Here is a 23,690-nt window from a genome sequence, read left to right as displayed (position 1 = left end):
TGAAATCTATTTTATTTGATATGAGTATGGACACTCCTGCTTGTTTCCGAAGTCCATATGAGTGATATGATTTTTCCCAACCTTTCACCTTCAGTCTATGTATGTCTTTTCCTATCAAATGCGTCTCCTGAAGGCAGCATATTGTTGGGTCTTGTTTTGTGATCCATTCTACTAGCCTGTGTCTCTTAATTGGTGAGTTTAAGCCATTAACATTTAGGGTTATTATTGAGATATGGGTTGTTCTTCCAGCCATATTTGTTTATTTATGTTACTAAACATGGTTTGTTTTCCTCTTTGATTATTCCCCCCCCCCTTTACTGTACTACCTCCCGCTGTTGGTTTTCATTGATATTTTCCATTTCCTCTTCCTGTAATATTTTGCCAAGGATGTTTTGAAGAGATGGTTTTCTAGCTGCAAATTCTTTTAACTTTTGTTTATCATGGAAGGTTTTAATTTCATCTTCCATCCTGAAGCTTAATTTCGCGGGATACACAATTCTTGGTTGGAACCCCTTTTCTTTCAGTGTTTGAAATATGTTATTCCAGGATCTTCTAGCTTTGAGAGTCTGTGTTGAAAGATCAGCTGTTATCCTGATTGGTTTACCCCTAAATGTAATCTGCTTCCTTTCTCTTGTAGCTTTTAAAATTCTCTCCTTATTCTGTATGTTGGGCATCTTCATTATAATGTGTCTAGGTGTGGATCTCTTATGATTTTGCACATTCGGCGTCCTGTAGGCTTCTAGGATTTGGGATTCTGTCTCATTCTTCAAGTCTGGGAAGTTTTCTCGTATTATTTCGTTGAATAGATTGCTCATTCCTTTGGTTTGGACCTCAGTACCTTCCTGTATCCCAATGACTCTTAAGTTTGGTCTCTTTATGTTATCCCATATTTCTTGAATGTTCTGCTCATGGTTTCTTAACAGCTTTGCTGAGCTGTCTATGTTCTTCTCCAGTTGAAATACTTTGTCTTCATTGTCTGATGTTCTATCTTCTAAGTGTTCTACTCTGCTGGTAGTATTCTCAATTGAGTTTTTAAGTTGGTTTATTGTTTCCTGCATTTCCAGGATTTCTGTTTGTTTGTTTTTTATAACCTCTATCTCCCTGTATAATTGATCTTTTGCTTCTTGGATTTGTTTATGTAATTGATTGTCAAAGTGGTCGAAGTGGTCTTTCATTGACTGATTTTGCTGTCTAATGTCTTCCTTGAGACTCCAGATCATCTGAAGCATGTATATCCTGAATTCTTTATCTGACATTCCATCTGCTGCAGATATTACCTCTTCTAAAGTTGAGTTGACCTGCATTGCTTGTGGTCCTTTCTTTCCTTGTCTTTTCATACTGATCGCGTTTCTTTCTGCTTGGTGAAACTGTTGTGTTATTGATTTTTTCCCCTATATATTTATATTGCTCTTGTATAGCTGCAAAGTCTCCCTCGCAGGCTTTGGCGGTGGTTCTTCCCCTCCTCCAATTGAGGCAATGTGCCTACCACGCCGGGAGGCCGCTGTGCCTGTACTTTCGATGGGCCTGTTCTTTCGGTGGTCACAGGTCCGCCTACCTTGCAGGCGTGAGCAGCGGCTTTGCCCCTCCGCTGGCCACTAGGCCTGTTCTGTCTGTTGGTTGCAGGTCTGTCTACCTAAAAGGCCCTGGTGGCGGCTCTGCCCCTCCCCCAACCGGGGCGATGTATCTGGCGGGCCACTGGGCCTGTTTTGTCAGTGGTCACGGTTCCGCCTACCTTGCACGTGCGTGGAGCAGCTGTGTCCCTCCGAGAGTTGCTGGGCCTAACCTGCCAATGGGTGGCAAGTGCGCCTACCTTGCAGGCCCGGGGGTAGCTCTGCCGCTCCGCGGGTTGCTGGGCCTGATATGCTGGTGAGACGCAGGTTTGCCTACCTTGCAGGCGCCTGGCGGCTCTGCCCCTCCCCCAACCGGGGCGGGGCGATGTGTCTGGCTGGCCTCTGGGCCTGTTCTGTCTGTAGTCAGGGTTCTGCCTACCTAGCAGGCTCGTGGGGCAGCTGTGCCCCTCCGCAGTTTGTTGGGCCTGACCTGCCGGTGGGTGGCAAGTGCCCCTACCTTGCAGGCGCCCGGTGGCTCTGCCCCTCCCCCAACCTGAGCGATGTGTCTGGCAGTCCACTGGGCCTGTTTTGTCGGTGGTCACAGTTCTGCCTACCTTGCACATGCGTGGAGCAGCTGTTTCATTAGTGCCTGGGCACACTCTCCTTGTTTGCCTCCCTCAGGCCCTTATTTTGTAGAGCTTGGGGCTGAGCACCCCCAGCAAATTTGCTTACCTTCTGGTAGCCACGCCCCCGTATCTGATGCAAGAGACCTCAGTTGTCAGCACCGGTGGGAGCTGTAGCCGTGAGTCCCATGCCAAGGCGAGTCGGTGCAAGAGACCTCAGTTGTCAGCACTGGTGGGAGCGGTAGCTGGGAGTCCCGCGCCGCGCGGTTCCCGCCGGCTCCTGTGCCAGCACCGCCGCGGCTCCCACTGGCTCCCGCGCCGCTGCTGCGGCTCCCGCCGGTTCCGGCCGGCTCCCGTGCCGCTGCCCCGGCTGCCGCCGGCTCCCTCGCCGCAGCCCCAGCTCCCGCCGGCTCCCTCGCCGTAGCCGCCGCTGCCGCCGGCTCCCTCGCCGAAGCCGCGGCTCCTAGACTCAAGTTTTTTTCACAACCATTGGTCTTCCTTTGTTGTGATCTTGGTCTCCCTAAACTTGAAGTACTACAAGTTCTCCTAGTCATTCTTCCTGGTCTGTGTCCATCCTTTCTGATGGGTTGTGCAGCTGGTGCAACCACTTCTGCAATGCAGTCGCTTCTGGGGATACTGAGACCACAGAGGTACCACATTTCCTCTGGTTATGAAACCTGATAACTTATATGATTGAAGGCTCTCAGAATTAATGGTAATATCTAGGCAGTACTTCTGTGAAAAGTTTATTTGAACGATGTTCCTTTAAATATAAGTCTAGGTGTGTTTTGAAGACTTCAAGGGAAACCATGACTGTCACTCAGAAGAGTCTCCAGTCAAGCAGAAGTTATTTGCAAATGTTCCTCATCAGACAAGGACCAAAGTCTCCCTAATTCTTGTATCTCAGGAGGGACAGCAAATGAGAAGCAGACTTCTGGGAAGTATTTGTAAGATGTTATGCCTTCATATCAAAGACCCCCAGAGTCATGGATACAAGTGACTAGAGGAGGCAGATTCCTTTCTTCACACAAGAGAGAATGTAAATGGCACTAGTGGTAGATGGCAGCAGGGTAAAGCCATCCTCCAACTGTTCATTATTTGGAAATCAAGCACTATTTTCTAATATGGAGAAATTACAGGTTGGTAATGTGATCCCAATGGAAACAAAATACAGTGGCTGATCCCTTCTGTCACTCAAACCCTGGTGTCAGCAGGGAATCTCCATGCTGAGGGTTAAATTATGATGGTTTAAAAGGGGAGACTTTAAAACATAAATATCAGGTAGTCATGTTTTACTTTATGGAAATTCTTGACCATTTAGCTGTTTGGTAATTGCTATGCACAGCTGAGTAAATATATAGTAAGTTCTAACTCATTCAATACTAAGAAAAAAATAGAACTCTGCACGCACACACATGCGTGTGTGTGTGTGTGGTGTGTGAGCGTGAACTTCCTTTGACACTGAGGTTTACCATTCTGTCTTAATCAGCTAGAATGTTGGGAAATGTCAGAACTGCCAAAGATTCCCTTGAACTTCCAATTCAGAAAACATGGGCCAAAGCAGGGAGAAAAGAAAAGACTAGTTTTCTCTGAGCACTAGTTTGTTTTCCCCCATTCGCCAGTCCTTTATTCCCTGAACAGGTTGGACATTGCTACAAATAAATATAACAATTTCTCTTCTTCCTCTCCTGTGGCAGCCATCTCCAGAGCAATACTGAAATTAGGAAGGTCCCCGGAAAGAGACTGACATAGGACACAGTGAACCAGCTGCTTTGCCAGCCTTGTGCCTTGGGACATTTAGAGAAGACATGCCTCCTGGCTGGGAATTGCTCCCACCTACCACTCTTCTCCTGGCCAACTTCCTCCTCGCCTTTGGATATCCTGTTAAATGCCACGTCCCCAACAGACTATCTCACCCCTAAATGCCAGGCCCTGTCCCTGGCTAATAGGTCTCATGTGCTATACTTTTCATCATAATTCATCACAAGGGGTAAAACTGGCCATCAGAGGCCAGAAAACCAGTAAATGGGGGTCTTAGAAGGACAAAGCAGCCAATTGGTATCTAATCAATATGCATATGTGAGGTCAACCTTCTTTAAAAACATGAAGGCCAGAGCAAGCCACACGGGGGATAATTTCCAATTAAAGATAGCTGGGATGGGCCTTTGAACAAACTCATTTCAGTCTGCTCGCTCTGTGGGTAACCTTGTACTCCAAGGATGCCATCACTGCTCCAAACTAATTTTGGTACTCAGGCTGTATTTTCAATCAATTTTTACTGGATTTAAAAAAAAAAAAAAAACCTATATTCCACTGCCTATAAGATTATTTTTCTGGCATGGATCTATTTCAAACTCCTAGCTCTTTTTCTTGGTCTTTATTGTGAGAACATGAATCTTCTTACCAGTTCAACTCATCTCCCCTCCTTCTGGCTTCTTTGCTGATGGTTCTGAGCACATCTCCAGAGCTGTGACCTCTATCATGTCTCTAGCTGGGGTCTGGCCTGCCAGCAGTCATTCTCAGCTGGACCTTGGAAACAATTGGCCAGGCTTTAGTTTTTTTTGTTTTGTTTTGTTTTGTTTTGTTTTCCCTGGGGTTTAGGGAGAGCATGGGAAACAAACAAACAAACAAAAAAGACAGGATCTTTGACAAGAATGGGACTTTAGAACCAGTGTTGTTTCTCTGCTGTGAAGCAGACACTTCAATCTTGAATCCAATGACCAGAGCTCCAGACCCACTGGAGCAAGAGGGTCTTAATGATGAATTCAGAGAACAGAGAAGGAACTCCTGACTTCCTTTTCTCTTAAGTTTAGAATGAAACCTGGGGATGGAAAGTGGGTCTGAGTTTGGTGTTTAAAGTTAGATGTCTCCATCTATCGGTAGATGCAGGTTGTGTGCGCTCTCATGGTGCCACCATCTTTATACCTTGCCGAGTCTGCTCTCATTTCTTAATGTCTAAGTCATTCCTTGGGCATCTTCGACAACTTCAAAGATCAGAAGCTTCAGCCAATGTTATTTCCAGCAAAATATTCTCTTTCTGAAAGGAAGTTATGGCAGCCGATGTTAGTGACTTCATTTCTATATTCCAGGACTGTGCATGTAGGAATGTGCTTACCTCACTTTACAAGGATTGCTACCCAACAGCTCCTTTGGGCCTTCACAGCTCATTATCACCTCGTTAGAGAGGATTGCAGGTCAAATTCTGGCACCAAAAATCCACTGTAGATAGGTCCTTAGTGACATGATTATTTGTGTTCTCCTCTTCAGAATTCAATTTACATGCTAATTACCTTTTGAACATCTAAGTACATTTAACACATTTACCTGTAGATAGTACTGACTCTCTTCTTCCTCCTTGAACTTCAATTTTGTTAAGTTACTATCTCATTGAGAAGCAATCATATGCATTGGGTCTTTTTAAATCAGATTTGGAAGCATTCCTATTCCAAAACTTGAGAAGCCAGTTCACTAATTGAGCTTCCAGAAACGTAGGACAAGGACACAACTGCTTGCATTCCTCAACACCAGAGAGGGTTTTTTTTTTTTTTTTTTCTGCCTAAATGCGTTTGCATGGCAATATGGAAATTAGTTGTCTAACATTCAATATTGGAGATCAAGTGACTTCTCTCTATCCAAATGTGGCTCCAAACTCTTCAAATAGTTACTAAGGGAACCATTTTTCCCAGTATATGTTTGTGGGCAAGTGTTCTGAAGCACGAAATGCCAAACTGTGTGCATTAACTGAGGGCTGCTCCTTTGCACATTTTACTCTACAGTTTTAATTCAAATGTAATTGACCATGACAAGGCTGAAAGCACTAAATGCTTCCTTTGTTGAAATTAACTTCAAAATGTTTCACCCATTGGTGAGACAGGCTGCACAGGAAGGGCTTACACAAACATCCTGCTGAAAATTCATAGAAAAGACAATTACCTGAAGAAAAGCAAAAATGGAACTCAGGATAGTGGCATGAAAGTGAGGGCACATGGACCATGTGGACCAGTTCTTATTCCTGTTTGATTCCCACCATATATTTTTATGGCCATTTAATAAGATGGACCAGCCGTGACAAGATGAGCTGCTCTTGTCATGCCGGTGTCTTCCAAATGCCTTGATGCTGCTTTTCCCTGAATGATTTATAGATTCCACCCACGCTGAGCTTTCTACTAGGGACTTCAGCGTGGGAGTTAGAAGAAGGGTAAGGTATTTGGGATTCTATGAAACCACTTTTCAGCATTTCTCCAGAATTGGATCCTATAAGTCTTTCTCAGAAAAAGTAATTGATATTGGAGTCTGTGTCTCTGGTTGAATAAGACATTACATGACAAACTTATCAAGACCCTGAAAAGCCAAATGGTATCTAGGTAGGTGTTTCAATAGCAGTGAGAAAGCCCTGATGTTCATCATGGGGTCTCAGACACACTTCTCAGAGGAGGCAGAGAGATCAGTGTAGAAAAGCTACTCAGAATGAGGTGGGGAGGGGATCAGAGTGGGGTCACCCCCCCATCTCATACCATTATAGGGACCCTTAGACTTCTATTGCAACCACTATGAATACTAGGCTATACTTGCATTTTTGCACAGGTATCTTTCCTACTAGTGAATGAGCTCTTCCATTCCTCAATTTCCTCCTTTGTCTTTATCTTTCCAGATCTTAGCACTTGGTAGGTGCTTAATCAATACTTGAGCTGAATGATTAACTGTTATCTAGATGTTGGCTATGACTTATGAAAATGTGCTCCTATTGAGTCCTTTACTTAGGTATACTTCCCAGTCTTGCATTTCCCAGGCAGGTTAGTAGTGAGGGAAAACCTTGCATGACTGTTCCTTGATTTTTGTTGCCCTGGCCAGTGCACCGGTGAGCACAAGCATCGAGCAGTCATACCTCTGAGCTAGCTGATGAGGATGATAAGATGCTTGCAACAGTGAAAAGAGCCTGGGACCTTCCACTTCAAAATCCAGCCAAACTCCTATTTCCGGGGTCCACTGGAAGTGGGTTTAGATAATCACTGCCTACTTTAAAAGAAATGAAATAACTATCATGCTAAGCGAAATAAGCCAATCCTACAAAACCAAAGGCCTAATGTTTTCTCTAATATGCGGATGTTAATTCACAATAAGGCAAGGATTGGGGGGGGACATCAGGGAAGAATAGCATTACCTTAAATTAGATAGAGGGAAGTGATGGGAGGAGAGGGGAGGGACTATGGGGATAGGAAAGAGAGTAGAATGAAACTGTGTGTATATATGTGACTGCATGACCAATATGATTCTGCAACATGTACACTCAAAGAATGAGAAATTATATTCCATCTATGTATGATATATCAAAGTGCATAAATGCATTCTACTGTCTGTATAACTAATTAAAACAAATTTCAAAAAATTTTTAAAAAAGAAAGAACAACAGTTCTAAACAACTACAGAGGGAGATGTGATATCATTGCTAGTACACCTCCAGACAATTTCCATGTACAGAATTCCAGGAAAGGAAACCCCTGAATCCTTGTCGATGGTATTGAACAACTTTCTCCTCAGACAGTGCTGAAAAGCCACTTGAATCTGAGAACCTCACACTCTGACTATCTCTAGTCTCACAAGATTAAGCTGATACAGGGTAAACTGGGCATGAGGAGATAGAGGAGTGGGAATTGGGTGGGGGTGCAGGCAGAGTGGTGGTGTTCGAGGGGTAAGAGATCAATATACAGGTCTTCTCTATTCCTTGTAGCTGAAAGATCACTGGGCATTTCAACAAAAGCTTCACAGATAGTCTAGCCTGAGACCCCCAGAAATGTGAGCCTAATAGAGAGCTTGAGAGGGAGGAGAGGTTATCAAAGAGATGATACCTAAGATTTCCTGAGCTCCTATAATTGGCAAACACTTTACATGTATTGTTTCATTCAACACTTGCAAAACCCTGGAGGCTAAGTATTCTTTTCTGTTTGTTTGCCTATGGTGTTGGGGATTGAACCCAGAGCCTGGCACCTGCTAGGCCAGTGTTCTGCCAATGAGCTATATCCCCAGCCCTAGTATTTTTGTATCTATTTTGCAGAAAACTGTGGCTCATAAATACTTTAAGGTTTCAAAGTCAGTAAGTGATTGAATTGAGGTATCTCATTCCAAAGCCTATGGTCTGTTCATTTTTCCTGGGGGAAAAAAAATGAAAAGAGAGAGAGAGAGAGAGAGAGAGAGAGAGAGAGAGAGAGAGAGAGAGAGAGGGAATATTAAGACAGACAAGAGGCAAAGAAAAGCAAGAGAAAAGGAAATACAGAGAAAAGCAAAGCTACATCTATCAAGAAAGAAAAAAAAGAAGAGGCTTCTAGACTCATGAGCCTTTTCCCCTTAGTCTGTACTGAAAGGAGATCTCAGGGTAAATTGTTACAAGTAGACCTCCTGCCTTCCAGCTCTTTCTGTCTTACCTCAAGCTAATTTTCTTCTGATTTAGCTCTTGAGTTTTGGTGAATTTCTGTATTAATTTGGCTGATGAGGTAGGCATGAAAGTTCATGAACCACATTGATTTTAAGGTCATTATAATAAATACACTAGTAACTTCATAAGAAAATTAAATGCTGAGGTGATCAACCATAATGCTGTTTTATCTTGAGTCAGTGGGCATGACAGAAAGTGACTTTCAGTAGTACAGGTCTGTTCATGGTCTATGCATACTGTTTTCTCTCCCCAGCCAGATGTTGAAATTAGGAATCTGAGTTCTGGTTCTTGCTCAGTTCCTTGGTTGAGTAAATTCACTTGAAAAAGATGCTTCATGGGTTGGGGTACCCATTCACTGGTGGAGCTAACTGGTGAACCACGGTTGAAATCCTGTATTCAATTCCCCAGCACTAAAAAAAAAAAAAAAAAAAAAAGAAAAAAGAAAGAAAAGCTTGAGATCTCATTGTCATATTACTAAAACATCCAATATTGGTTTTTGATTTTGCCATTTTAAGATTGGACCCAGGCTGGAGATGCAGCTCAGTGGTAGAACCCTTGCCTAGAATGTGTAAGGTCCTAGGTTCATACCCAGCACTGCAAAACCAAACAAAAAGATTGGACCAATTCTGACTGTATTACACTTTATTTTTTTTTCCCTTACCTTGCCAATTTATTTGTTTTTAAAATTTCTGAGTTATTTTCAATTGGCATAATAAATGTACATATTTATGGGATAAAATGTAGTTTCAATTTATGTATAAATTGTATAATGAACAAACCAGATTCATTAGCATATCCACCACCTTAAAATTGTATCACTTCTTTTTGATGAGCACATTCAAAATCCTTTCTTCTAGCTATTTTGAGATTGTGTTGAGATTTCTTTCATTGCTTCTAAAATTAGAAAATTATACTTCATAATAAATGAAATGAATATTTTCTTTTATTTCACTATATTATTTATTTTAGTTTTTTTGTTTGTTTTACATTCAAGTTTATAATTTTTGAAAGTATTGCATGAAGTAAGGATAAATATATTCCCAGTTACTCAAGCACCAAGCATTAAACAATCAACCTTGTCCCTATTGATATCTGATGCCTCTTTTAGACTGGGGTATTTTTTTAAGCTCAAAAATCCTTATCTATTATAATCCTTTTTTCCCAGGTTTTATTGTGGTTCATTGTGTATAGGGAGAAGGTTTTTTATAAGAATGATTATGATTTGTAACTAGTTTCCCATTGCTTGCCTTTCCATATGTTCTGTTTTGCTCTTTTCCTCCTCTGTCTCTATCTACCACCTTCCTATAAATCTTTGCCCATCTCCCACCATTTTCAGTATTTTCCTATTTTAGGAATAATTTCTCAAACATTTTCTTCAGCACTAATTCAATTTTATGCACTATCTCTTTTATTATTTTGGAACCCCATGTCGACTTTGAATATGATTTTGTGTCTATTTTCTGTTCTTGTCATTCTTTAGTTTTGTAGCTAACTTTTAGGAGTTTCAGCTTACGTGATTTTTTGTCTTGAGAATCTTGCCTCTTGCCTTTTTTTTTTTTTTTAATCTCACCTGTTCTTTCCTTCTATATCATTTTCTCATTTCATGGTTGCTTTCTATCTTTGGGAACACAAATCAGATATTTTTTATACCTGATCTATTTTCCTGGTAACTGTCAAAGACATGTTTTTCCTCTGAGTCCTCCACATCTGTTGTGTTGCAGATTTTTCATACAGACCACAAAGTTGCATATAGAAAGATTGTGAAATATTTGGCATGTGTCCAGATTCCCATTCCCTCAGCTCTTTATCTGTAGCTTTGCGCCTCTGAGGGATTTCAGAAAAAGATTTCAGGAGACAGACTCTGTGTCTAATTATTCACTAGTCTCCACTGACCCTCCCAGGTCTGCAGGCACTCTTTAAAAAAAAAAGAGGCCAGTCAAGGTCTCCCATCTCATGGAAACATAAGCGAGTTCAATGTTTTTAAATGACCCTTCTGCCCCTGCCCAACCCCCAAATAATAGAGTCTTAACTATTCTCTTTACAAAAAGTTCCATCACAAAGTCTTTTCCTAGGGACACATTCACCCAGTAAATGATGACCCACTTTCAGTGATTGCTCATCACCCGTGCACCAGTTATGTGGACAGTCCCCTACAGCACCTACCCATTTGGATCCTGATAGATAAGTCTTCTTTGAGATACAGAGAGATAAAATATAGTTATCTTTTGGCCCTGTTCTGTTCACAGGTAACTTTGCTAGCCTGAAATACAATCACATCCTGTTGCCATCACCTAATTCTTCCAGTAAGAGAATGAACATACAGACCATGGAGAACACGTCATAATCCATCACTGTTTTCTCTTTTTCTTTTACAAAATGAATTGCAACACTTAAAAGACTATTTGTGTTCCTCCTACCGTTCTTGCTGCCTCTACCTTGTCTATATTTCACCTGGGAAGACTAGAACTCCCAAGCTTTCCCTATCCACCGTCTCTAATTTTTATAACTGCTGTATAATGAGGGTTATTTCTACAAGAGAACAGCCATCGAAAAACCCGTGAGCAGTCAGGGTTGAAAATGAATGTAGACTCAGTGTGTCATTTTGCCATCACATAGCAATCGTTTTGTACCTGCACTGTACATTTCTAGTACACTTTTGGCCAAGCTTTAATGTGGATCAAAATCACCAAAGTTAAAAGCAGAGTTTAATTTGGAACTCTGGGGTTCTGTGTTTGTAATAAGATCCAAGATGGTTTTGGTTGGCTGTGAGTACTAGATTTTATAAAATGCATATTGAGTATATCTTAACTTGTTTTAGCCCTAACACTTCTTTTTTTTCCTCTATAGGTGGGTGAATCCTCAGGGGTTCTCTGCCCCCTATCCCTGTGGTCTAGAGACCAGCCTGCTAGGCACAGGTGTATGTACCTAACATGCATAATGAGCAGGCATTCACGTAGACATCCATGACCATAGTCACTGTTCCAGTAACCACCCTCGTGCTCCACCAGCAAACAGTTAGTTAAAAAACAGTTAGATGAAAGCACTGTGGCTTTCAAACAATACTCTTTTCAGTGGAGTTTGGGTCCATTTAGATCCATTCAGGAGACTGAAATTATACTTTAGCAATCTTTTTTGTTTGTTTGTTTGTACTGGGAACTGAACCCAGGAGCACTTAACCTCTGAGCCACATTCTCAGCCCTTTTAATATTTTTAGAGACAGTTTCTCTCTAAGTTGCTATAGGGTCTCATTAAGTTGCAGAGGCTAGTTTTGAACTTGCAATCCTCCTGTCTCAGCCTCCCAAGCTGCTGGGATTACAGGCATGTGCCAGTGTGCTCAGCTATGCTAGTAATTTTAACAGAGAATTTTTACTATGCAGACTTGTAGAGGAGGTATAAAGTTTTTAACTATGAATCTTGGAGGTAGTGCATGCAGGAAGTAACTCTGACTATAGAACTGGGGGGTGGGAAGAGAGAAAAGATTGGAATGATTTAAATTTAGAAGCATCAGAGAAGCAGTCCTGCAGAGTTGAAACTCAGACTTCAAGTGCTGGTGTCTGTGTTCAAAGGAGGGTCCCATGGACTTGGGCTCAATTCTCTAAGGATGGAGCGTCTGGTTGGTGCTAGTGTCTCTGAGAGATGGAATAAAGTTGGCACTGCGAATGTTGGAAAAAATTACCAACTGCTGCTTCCAAAAAGAACTGACTCAGACAGGGTAAAGAAACGGTGCTGGGGTGCTGCTCACAGGAAGAGAAAGCAGACAAACATCCCTTTTGTCCCTCCTTCAGCAGTGTGTCTCCCTCTAGTGTCTCTGCTTGAAGATGCTAAGAGGGAGCAGTTGTAAAAACAGAAATGAGATTTACAGAAGCCCATTCTCAACACCACAAAAATGCTTGTGATGGGTTCAGAATGGATAGACCACAGCCAATGTCTTAATAAGTGATATACAAATTGGAGGGAGGGTTATTAAAAACAAATTTATTTTGGTATAACTGAGTTAAGTAAATGTAAAAATATCAAAACTATAAAATACCCAGTTTCTTAAATCATAAAGAAATGGCTTTCTGCCAATTGAATAAAAAGTTTGTTTTTTTTTTATTGCTTTAAATAAAAAGTGTTTCCATTCTGGAACATAGAATTTCCACAGGAGGGAGGAAGGAGGAGATGGCCCAGAGATGTTGTCATTTCCCATCAGAAGGGAACAGGAGAGAAGTTCTGGTTCTGAGAGACACAGAGGCTAAGAGATCAGACACAAAAATCTTAGCTGCAAAAATTTAAAAGAGGGTGAAAAAGTGGTTGAAACCCTTAGGAGATTGAAAGGAGAAGACATTTGGGACATCTAGAAGAGATTCTTCTCACTACAAGTACTAAAAATGACTTGGGAAAGCCTTAGCGCATCTCTCTCTCTCTCTCTCTCTCTCTCTCTCTCTCTCTCTCTCTCTCTCTCTCTCTCCTCCTATGTGGGGTGGAGGAAATCTAAAGTTCTGTGAGCTTTCAGGATGCGGGCAGAAGGTGGCTGAGACTTAAGATCCATCTGTCTTCCCTAGGGTCAGTGAGAGAAGGAAAAGAATCTTCAATGGCAGTGAGCATGTCATAGTTGGAAGATTGGACCTAAATGCAAGAACTCTGAAAGACCACCGATATCCATGGTAAGGACAGGTTAGTAATGGAACTGACAGGGAACTATGATATAAAAATAGGTAGAGATTTTTATAGCCATGAGCTTGAGCTACTGATAACAGCTAGGTGCCAAGTGTCCATGCAAGGCAATGGTCATCATCACGGTAGTCTCATGAATCTGGAGGGTGGCCAGAAGCCCTCATGTGAAGCAGAAGTCCTATCTCAACCTACCCTGAGGATTTAAGGCCATCTTCAGCAAAGGGAAAATCTGCACTAGTAAGACATTTGAAATTTGAATTTGATTTAGTATTCATTAGTTTATCAAGCAACACTGAGATGACTCAAAATAATGACTTTTTAAATGGTAGGAAATGAGATAACTTTAGATAACAAGATTTGTCACCAATATCTCCTACACACACACACACACACACACACACACACACACACGGGGGGGGGGGTGCAGAGAGGGAGGGAAGGAGAGAGAGAGATATTACCTAGAAGAAGAACATGGAAGAACATGAGAATAAAACAAGGAATCAATACTAAATTAGTTATTTAAAAGTATTCTCTTTATTCACACCTAAGCACAGGATGCAAATTTTAAAACTTTCACTACAAAGTCAAATAGATGTCTCTATCACCCCCTTATATACAATATCTTTTTTTTTTTTTTGGTACTAGGGATTGAGCTCAGGGGGCACTTGGCCACTGAGCCACATCCCCAACCCTATTTTGTATTTTATTTAGAGACAGGGTCCCCCTGAGGTTCTGAGCGCCTCGCCATTGCTGAGGTTGGCTTTGAACTCACAATCCTCCTGTCTCAGCCTCCAGAGCCATAGGTATTACAGGCGTGCGCCACTGCACCCATCACAATAACCTTTAATACAATAGTAAGTAAGTGATTTGTTCCCCTAGGAAATGTTATCAGACAAGTGAATTGTAGAATACCCTTTGGGAAAATTGGATTATTCTAACCCATTTGCAAACATCTACAGTCTGTAAAAGCACAGTGATAGCTGCCTAATATGAGCCATCACTAAACCCCAAAAGAGAGTTGGTGTTATGCCCACATTATAGCTGAGGAAATGGAACCTCAGAGAAGATTCTTAGTCAAGTTCACATGTCCAAGAAGCAATAAAACTCAGATCCATTTGGATCAAGCTCAGATCCATTTGGTCTCCAATCCACTATCCTTTCTCTGGTGCAATATAAATCAATAGAAAACCAAGTGTAAATTAGAGTAATCATAAATGACAAAAAAAGAAGACCATCAGTGCCCCATGATTGGTCAGCTAATAACCCTCTGTCTTTAAGAGATATACAAGAAAATAATTTAGAAATAAAATAGCAGAGAAGTCTAAGAGAAAGCATTTATCACTTTGCCCCAGATCATCTAAAGCATGATTATTTGCATTTTGCTTTGTCTCTCCAATTTTTCTTACACAATTGTCAAGTATTATCTCTAGATCTAAATTAATTAAAGTTGGCCAAAGGGTACAAAGACAAGGAAACACACTTTGTAAGAACATATTAGAGGCTGTTACCCATCAGTGCTGCTCTTAATCATTGCAGAAGTTGCAGAGGGCACCACTGAACTAATTTTTACTCTGTATGTCTTCCCTTACAGTTTATAACTCATATTATCTCTGCTGTTTCACATTCTCTCAATTCTTCTTTCTACTAAAACTAGAAAGAACCTGTTTAATCATCAAGTTCTCTTCTTCCCATTCCCAGTAATGTTTTAGGTAGCTGAGTCAGTATCTGCTGCTTTTAATTTGTCACCCTTCATTCATTCTTTGTTAGCAACCTGACTCCTAAACCCCATTCCATTAACATCTCTGACAAAGGTCATGTATGACTGACTAATAATAAAATATAGACATCTCTGAGGTCTCATCCTGTTTGTTCTATCTGCATCATTTGATCCTGGGGTAAACCCCATAGTTTTTGAAATGTCTCCTTTTTTACTAGATGCCTACAGGGTTATTCTCCTCTCTCTCTCATACCACTCTTTCCCTTATTTATCAAATCTCTTTCCTTTTTTTTTTTCTATTTATATTAGTTTTCAGGTCTCTCTCTTTGCCTATACCTGAAACTGAACTTACCAATAGCGTGTTTTTTTCATAACACTTGGCTATGGAAATCTCTAATCACCTTCCAACACCTGCATGTGGATATCTTATGGATGAATTGACACTAGCATCTTCAAAATCAGCTTCAATTTCCACCTCTCCAAAGTTCCTCCATTTTCTAAATTTTGTTTTAGAAAACTCGTGAGCCAAGAAGACTCAGGAGACAATCTGAGTATGGCTCTCAGCCACTCCTTCTTGGCGGTCCACATTTTCTGGCCCCAAGACTAGGACTTTCACCTCCCACTCCCTCTTTCCTTGTCCCTGTTCAGATCACTCATCAACTGGGGTGCCTCTGCTTGCAAACATGCCTCTGCCTCTACTCTTTGTCTGTCTTTTTCTCCAGTGTGCTGACAAGATCACTTTTCTAAAATACAAATCTTTTCATAACAGTCCCTGATGTTAGGAATTTGGTAGCTTCCTACTACTTCATTATTTTGTTGCAATTCCACCTGGTACACGGTACTTTTAACCTGATGGCTTCAGGCTACTTTTGCAAATTCACCTTTCTCCTCATCCAACCCCTACTGTTAATGTATTCTATAATTCTCCTTATTGCCTATAACATACTGTGCAATTTCAAAGGTCCATGTCTTTTCTCAATACTGTTTTCTTTCTTTATTATTCAACTTTGTTAAGACCCATTGTAAATGTCACACCTTTCCATTGCCTTTCAGGATCCTTAAAAAAAAAAAAAAATTGCTCACTTTTCTCTTTATAACACCAACACATTGTACAAGCACAAATTATAGTAGTAGGTAATTTTAAAATGACTTTGTTTTTCACTCTTATATCTTAAAATTGGTTAGGTCTCATATCTGATTGTTTCATTTTTAGATAATGTCTCTTCTTTCTTTACTTTGCAAACATATTTTCAATTCAGACATTAGAATGTCAAGTTCCAAAACTTTTAATGATCTCCAAAAATAACATTGTCTGCTTGCATAGAAGAATCCATGGTTCTTCTCTCATTATTGGTCATTCTTGGAAGGAAAAAGAGGCAAGAATGACAAGAACTTTTTTTTTTTTCCCAGAACTAGAACTGCTACCAGTGTCTTTCAGGTCTCTGGTCCCAGCAAATGTGATTGTCTGGGGTACTTTTGTAGAACTTTTGGAGCCATCCTGCTAGGGCATGTCACATGCAGTTTTCTGCATGACTCCAACTATCCACTTGTCTCCTGTTCTGCATTTTGAGGTCTACATTTGTTCTTACTATTGTAGTTCCACCATCCATATTTATAATGTTCTCGAAAAGGGAGGGTCACATAATAGCACCAGGTTGACTTTCTCCACTGCAGAGTGAGCATCTGGTTCTCAGAAAGAGCTTATTCCTCTTTGATCTGTCAACAGAGGGGAATTCAGTTGCTTCCTGGAAGCAACAGCAGCAACTTGTCTTCTTCTCTAGCAGTAAAGCAGGATGTCCTCCTATCATTCCTGCCCTACCCCCCCTACCCTACACCTCCATGCACCCCCCCCTCCCCGCCACATATCTGCATAGGATAGGATTCAAAACCTTTCCAGTGTGTGTCACCTCTGAGTTCTCTGTAAAATTCTTGTGGAATCCCTGTCTCTACCCAGTGTTTTTTAGTTGTCCATGTACCTTTACTTTATTTATTTATCTACCCAATGTTTTTTAGTTGTTCATGTACCTTTACTTTATTTATTTATATGTGGTGCTGAGAATCGAAACCAGCGTCTCACACATGCTAAGCAGGCGCTCTACCACTGAGCCATAACCCCAGCCCTGAAATTTTAACTCTTGTCTCCGTTCTCTAAACTTTTATGATGTAGATTTGTGTCAGGATTTACTGACACAAAATGATCATGGGACGAGAAGTCAGTTATGAGTCAAGTATGGTGAAATTCTGCATTTGGGCCTTATCAGTAGTACATCAGTACTTTGGTGCTTTGATGAAAACTTGAATTTCAATATCCTGTTACATGAAAATTCACACAAACGTATGTAAAATAAAAGTATAAAGTGATTTTTTCTAAGTAATCCTAAATCAGTAAACCCCGAATCAGAGCCACTTCTTGAATTATCGAGAAATCCAGTGTCATCATAATTGTGTCATGAAACTATGGGAATTTCTAGTATAATTTGAAAACTCTGGGGTTGGCATTCAGTATGGATCCTAATATATAGATCCCCTCCAGAATAATAGCTACAAACTCTGAATTATCTTAAAGACAAAAGAAAATAAAAAACCCAAAATGCCAATGTTGAGGGCTCTTGAGACTGCTACAGAAAATTTGTAGCAGATGAGCTCCTCTATTGCCTTATAAAATACACACACACACTCACACACACACACACACACACACACACTTTCACATTTGCAATTTCTTCACAAAGATTGCCAAAGGCACAGTTATCAACATAGCAGCAAACAGCAAAAACTTGGAGGAAAACCTACTAGTTTTCCTGCTCAGTTAAAAAAAATATTCTCGAACCACCAAGATATCAGACAATGAGGGAAAAACTCTAGAAATAAAACAATAAAAGAGAAGTAAAATAATAAAACTTCTAAGAGTATGCATAAACTTTGTAAAAGTCTGTGACTCACTCTTAAACCATGCATTAAAAAGAAAAGCAAAAGCAGTTGGAACCCAGGCTCAAAGAGATGATTGACATTTGGACCACCATTCACCACAGGTGTGATCAGTTGGATTTGAAGGTAACAAGTTAATTGCCTTCTTAAATAAAATCAATACTCGCTGGAGAAATAAAAGAATCCAGATGACATAACATTCAAAATGTCCAGGATACAATCAAAAACCACTTCACACATGAAGAATAAGGAAAAAGATGAGCAGCAGATGCCAACCTTGAGGTGATACAGAAGCTAGAAATATCAGATAAGGATTTTAATGTGTCAGGTGCGTATTATAGGTATACACCCTAAAACACACTGATAACATACTCATAGTAAATGCAATGATAGTAAATTTCAGAAAAAAATAGATAATATAAAAATAACAAATTCAGGGCTGGGGATGTGGCTTAAGCACACTCGCCTGGCATGCATGCGGCCCGGGTTGGATCCTCAGCACCACATACAAACAAAGATGTTGTGTCCATCGAAAACTAAAAAATAAATATTAAAAAATCTCTCTCTCTCTCTCTCTGTCTCTTTAAAAAAAATAACAAATTCAACAGCTTAGACTATAAAAATATAATACCCGAGGTGAATGTCTAAACAAACGGGTTAAATAACAGTGTAGCATTGGAAAAGAAGAAATCAGTGAATAAAAAGTTCCATGGAAATCATACAATCTAAAGAAAAGAAAGAAAAAGAAAAAATAGGTTAAATAGAGTCTGAGCATCTTAGGGAGAATTTCAAAAGTCTGGAAAATTGGAATCCCAGAAGAGAGGGAAAGAGAAAAGGTGGGGGAAATGTTTAAAGAATTTATATTAAAAATTTTCCCAAATTTGTTTTAAAAATGTGGGTTAAAATAATCCAACTTAAACATACATTTGAGGAAAAACATACCTATGTACATAATAATTAAACTTAAAAAGCCCAATAAAGAGAGAAAACATTTAAAAGAACAACCAGAGACAATTGACACATTGTGACACACACAGGGAAATACTATGAACTCTGGATTAGAAACTATGGTTATCAGAATATAGTGGAATAACATTTTTTATAGAAAATATTTTATAGAAAATATCACTGTTTCATTATCAATAATCATTTGGGGGCTAAGGAGGTTTTGAGAGTTTTTGGTCAAAGGATGCAAAATTCTAGTTAGACAGGAGGGGTAAGTTGGAGAGATCTACTGCATAACATGGTGACTATAGTTAATAACAATATAGTCTAAGCCTGAAGATCACTCAGTAGATTTTAGGTGCTCTCACCACAAAAAGAAAAAAAAAATGATGAGCACATGAAGAAATGCATATGTTAATTAGATTAACATGATCACTCTACAACATATACATATTTCAAAACCTCATGATGAGCAGCATAAATGTATACAATTGTTTCCAATTAAAAATAAGTTGAACAATATTGAACGACCTCTAAGATATAGCAAGATGCAAAATAAACAGAAGGAAAAAAAGATCTGTCAACTCAGAATTTCAAAAGTAACTATGACATTTAATAAAAGAAGGTAAAATGAGGACATTATTAAAGAAAGGAAAACAAAAGGAATTTACTGCCATCAGGCCTTGTAGCAAAAGCAATGTTAAAGGAAATTTTTTCTGCCTGAAGAGAAATGATATTAGAGGGAAACTTGTATCCTTCATAAATAAATGAAGAGCATTCAAATGGAAAATGAAAAGGCTATTCTTTTCTCCTAATTTCCTGGAAAATGTGTATGATATTTAATGCAAAATCTATAAATTGTCTTACCTTTTAAGGCAAGTAGACGTATTACTTACGAAAACTAAAACATAACAAGAAGGTGAAAGGGTTAATGAGCTTATATGGGTGCAAAGTTTCTATATTTTGCATGAAGTAGCACTATATAAATTCCAGGCAGAATTTGAAATACTAAAGTTTATTTATAATCCCTATAGCAACCACATATAAACACAAATACAAACCTAACAAACAAAGGTAATTTACCTACCTGATAAAGTCAAATCTGTAACATGACTAGGAAGAAAACATCCCTCCTTTTCTAACCCTCCCCGGGTTCAGTTTAACTAAACCCTCTCTTAGTAACTGCACAAGAGGAGCTTGTTGATAAATGGCCGAGAGAGGGCGGACTGGTTTCTGCTAATTCCCCCTGGGCTCAGGTGTTCAACACTGCTGCTCTAGCTAGGACTTAGTTTCCCAGTCCTTGGTGACCCCTTTGGCCATCTATCAGACACATAAAATGTTGGGCTGCCAGTCAGAAGAGTAAGAAGGAAATGTGGGATAGATTAGACATGCATGAAAAACAAAAAAACAAAAAAAAAAACCAAGGAAAACAGATACTGAGCAATTGTGTAGAGCAAAAGGAGTGCAAAGCACTCATGCTACTGTGCCTTTATTATATATTGTAAATCTAAATCTATTTTATCATTTGTAAATGCCTTTTGTTTGTTTGTCTTGAAGAGACCTAAAAAATGTAAGGGCACATTTCATTTTAAAAAAGACATGGAAACTTCATCTTTTATAAAAGTTGGAAATGAACCTATAACTTGCACAATTTCTTTTTTGACCAGCATTTGCTTTCAAATTTGGGACCACAGTACTTTTTTCCTCACTGCATTACAACAAGCAAAGCTTTCTAGGAGACCACTAGGATCCACTACTAAAACAGCACTTTGTCTTGATTGCACTTGCCTGGACTTGCAGTGCACATCAAATGAGATCAGGCAGTTTGGTCTCACTTTTTACTTCAGATGGAAATAAATATCAATATTTCAAAAGGAAATATGTTTTCTGTGGTAGACATTTTAGAGATATTTTTATTTAAGTTTGCCATTTTTCTTAACATGAACAGATAAGGAATGTGATCAAATGCTTTTTGTACATATATAACAATGTTCACTTCACGTGATTTCCTCCTTTCTTTTTATAAATGTATAAATAATATTGGCTGACTTTCAGTCGTTAAAATATTATAGATCCAGATAGACATTCCCTCTTTGTGACATATTATCTTTTTAATCTCTCATACAATTTGATTTGCTAATATTATGTTTATGATTTTTACATCAAATTTATCTTGTGTTCTAATATATTGAAACTAATCTGTGTTGATAAATATTTTTTAAATTATGTAGTTTTATTATTTCAGTATCTTTTACTCTCTTAAAATTGTCTCATTTTGAAGGATCAAATTTATGGTGGCTTAACAGTGAAGCAAGCGAGAAAAACCACAGTAGGAGCACACAGTATAGACTACATTGAAAAAAACCACAGCCCAAAGACTCAGAGGAGGAGTAAAACTCTGGGAATTATGTGGGAATTGTCAACAGTAGGATGAGAATAAAACATCAAAAAGAGTTTGGCATTTTCAATAAAACAGAAGACATATCCTGAATGAAACAGGAGTAAAAAGCTCTTAGAAAATAAAAGACAGAGATAGAAATTCAATAAAATGACATCAGGAATGAAGATGGTGAGATTTACAAGGAGATGGATGATCAGAGAAGGGTTTTCAAGGCAACCCAACAGCAGAAAGTGCATTAAAATCCATGTTAGAGAACAGCAGGGAGCAGAACCAACGTGGCTAAACATAGAATCACTGGGACTTTCAGTTCAAAGGGCAATTTGGAATCGCATACTTAACGTGTCCCTTGAACAACCCCACTCAAATGAATAATGAAATAGAAAGCTGGGAGAAACAGACGTCAGCACTGCAAACTAAGACGGCATGGCACCCCAAGGCAAAACAAAATCTCTAAGACCGTGTGCTGGAGCAGAGCGCTGGATAAAACAGCTCTCTTACAGAGCTCCAGTGCTTGGGAGAGAGAGGAGGGCCTCCAGCAAACGCCCAACATGGAGGCCCAGATGGAACAGAGCCCAAGGGAACCTTCAGCCAGGACCTAATTGGCAGAGCCAGATGCAGCCCTGGAGAGCCAGTGGTGACCAGCCCTGCAGAGCTCTTCTTGTGGACATCACAGGAAAGAAAGGAGGAGGCTCTGCACCAACTGGCTCCTAAGGACAGAGGACCTGCCTCCTTACAAAACAGGAACTTCACTACAGGTATTCTTAAGCTCTCACCTGCCCCAACACCACCCCAGAGAAAAAAAGAGAAAGGAAAAGGGCCCAGAATGCTTTCAGCAGAGAGGCAAAGCTCCCCGACTATGAGGTGTGCAGTTGCCTCTTGCTATGGCTTGAATGTTGTCTGTCTCCATTAAAATTCACCTTGAGGCTTAATTCCCCATGGTACCATATTGAGGTGATAAAGCCATTAGGAGAAGTGATTGGATATTTAAGATGGATCAATTATGTCTTGTAAGAGTTCTTAACTCTGGTGGGATTAGGTTAGGACAGCCAAGAGCGGATTGTTGAAAGTGAGTTCAGGTTTCTCAGTTTATTCCCTTGCTTCCTCTCTCACTATGTGATCTGTCATATTCAGTCCCCCCATGTGTTGCTCTCTCTCATGTTATGACTTAGCATGAGATCTCATCAGATGTAGCTGCTCCATTGTGAATTTTAGCCTCTAAAATTGTGAGCTAAATAGACCTCTTTTTTTTTCTAGTTTGTCTAGCATCAGGCATTTTGTTATAGCAACACAAAACAGATCAAGACATCTTTTTATCATTCTTAGATCTTCAGACCACTATGGTTCCCTGGCCCAAAGAAAAGTCCAGTAAATATCAGAGATGCCATTCTCATTTATCTAGCCATAAACGAGAAAAAAGTTCTGCCTGGTCTCTAACCAAATCCACCTTCATTCCCAACAGTAGACAAGCTTAGTAATCCTTCTTAAGAAAATAGAAAAATAAAATACATCATGATTATTAAAAGGCAAGAATGAGATCAAATGTTAACTTTGAAATTAAATTTATTCTAAATGTACAAAAACCTTCAAGAGATATTCTTCTCCACGTATTTATCAAGTTACGAATTTAAGTGTGTGAAAAGAAAATAAAGCACAATCAGAAAATATTGTTTTCCGAGAAGAGTTTAGATCATCAAAAAGTATAAAACCAATGAAGATGAGGAGAACAGGTTGGGAAATGTAGAAAACAAATGGTTTCAGGTAGGATGCAGAGGCAAATATCCCTTCAAGGATAGAGTTTACAAAGTAGTATTTATGCATATTTATGTAAAGACATTCAAGAAAGAAATTGTAGAACAGAAGAATTTAAAATGAAGAAATCCCATTGGTTTAAAGATTGAGACTTCATATCAAAAATCTTACCATTAAGAGGTTCCACCCTGGCTGATGATCGTGAACTTTCTGAATTTAAAAAATTGAAGGAAAAAAAAAAGAGAATCTCAGTTCTAATTCAAGATGATTTATCAAGCACAAATATCTTTGTTTTTGCTCAAAATCTCAAGAGAATGACAAAATTACCATGAAACAGAAGGAAAAAAAAAGTATAACATTAAAACTCTAAGAAGAATGGCATCAAGAGCGAAGAGATATGGAGTATTTCTGGAAGATATTAAGCTAATGGAATAATATCGATCCCCAAACCTAATATAGCTGGGGAACCTTGAAACCTAGGGAAACACAAGAGGGAAGCTCTGCAAATTAAGTTTGCCCAAAAGAATCATTCCGAAACAAGATCATAGAAAGCAAGAGCAAAGAGCACAGTGTGGTTTTTTTTTTTTTTTTTTTTTCTGTATAATTAATTAAAGGATTTCAGAAGATTTGCGGCAACCCCCTGCCTTCAGGCCTGCTGTCTGTTACATTTTTCAACTGGGTAAAGTCTGAA

Source organism: Callospermophilus lateralis, chromosome 15 (genome assembly GCF_048772815.1).
Source record: "Callospermophilus lateralis isolate mCalLat2 chromosome 15, mCalLat2.hap1, whole genome shotgun sequence".
NCBI classification, from domain to species: domain Eukaryota; kingdom Metazoa; phylum Chordata; class Mammalia; order Rodentia; family Sciuridae; genus Callospermophilus; species Callospermophilus lateralis.
The sequence above is the reverse complement of the archived record's forward strand: the minus strand, read 5'-3'. Positions refer to the sequence as shown.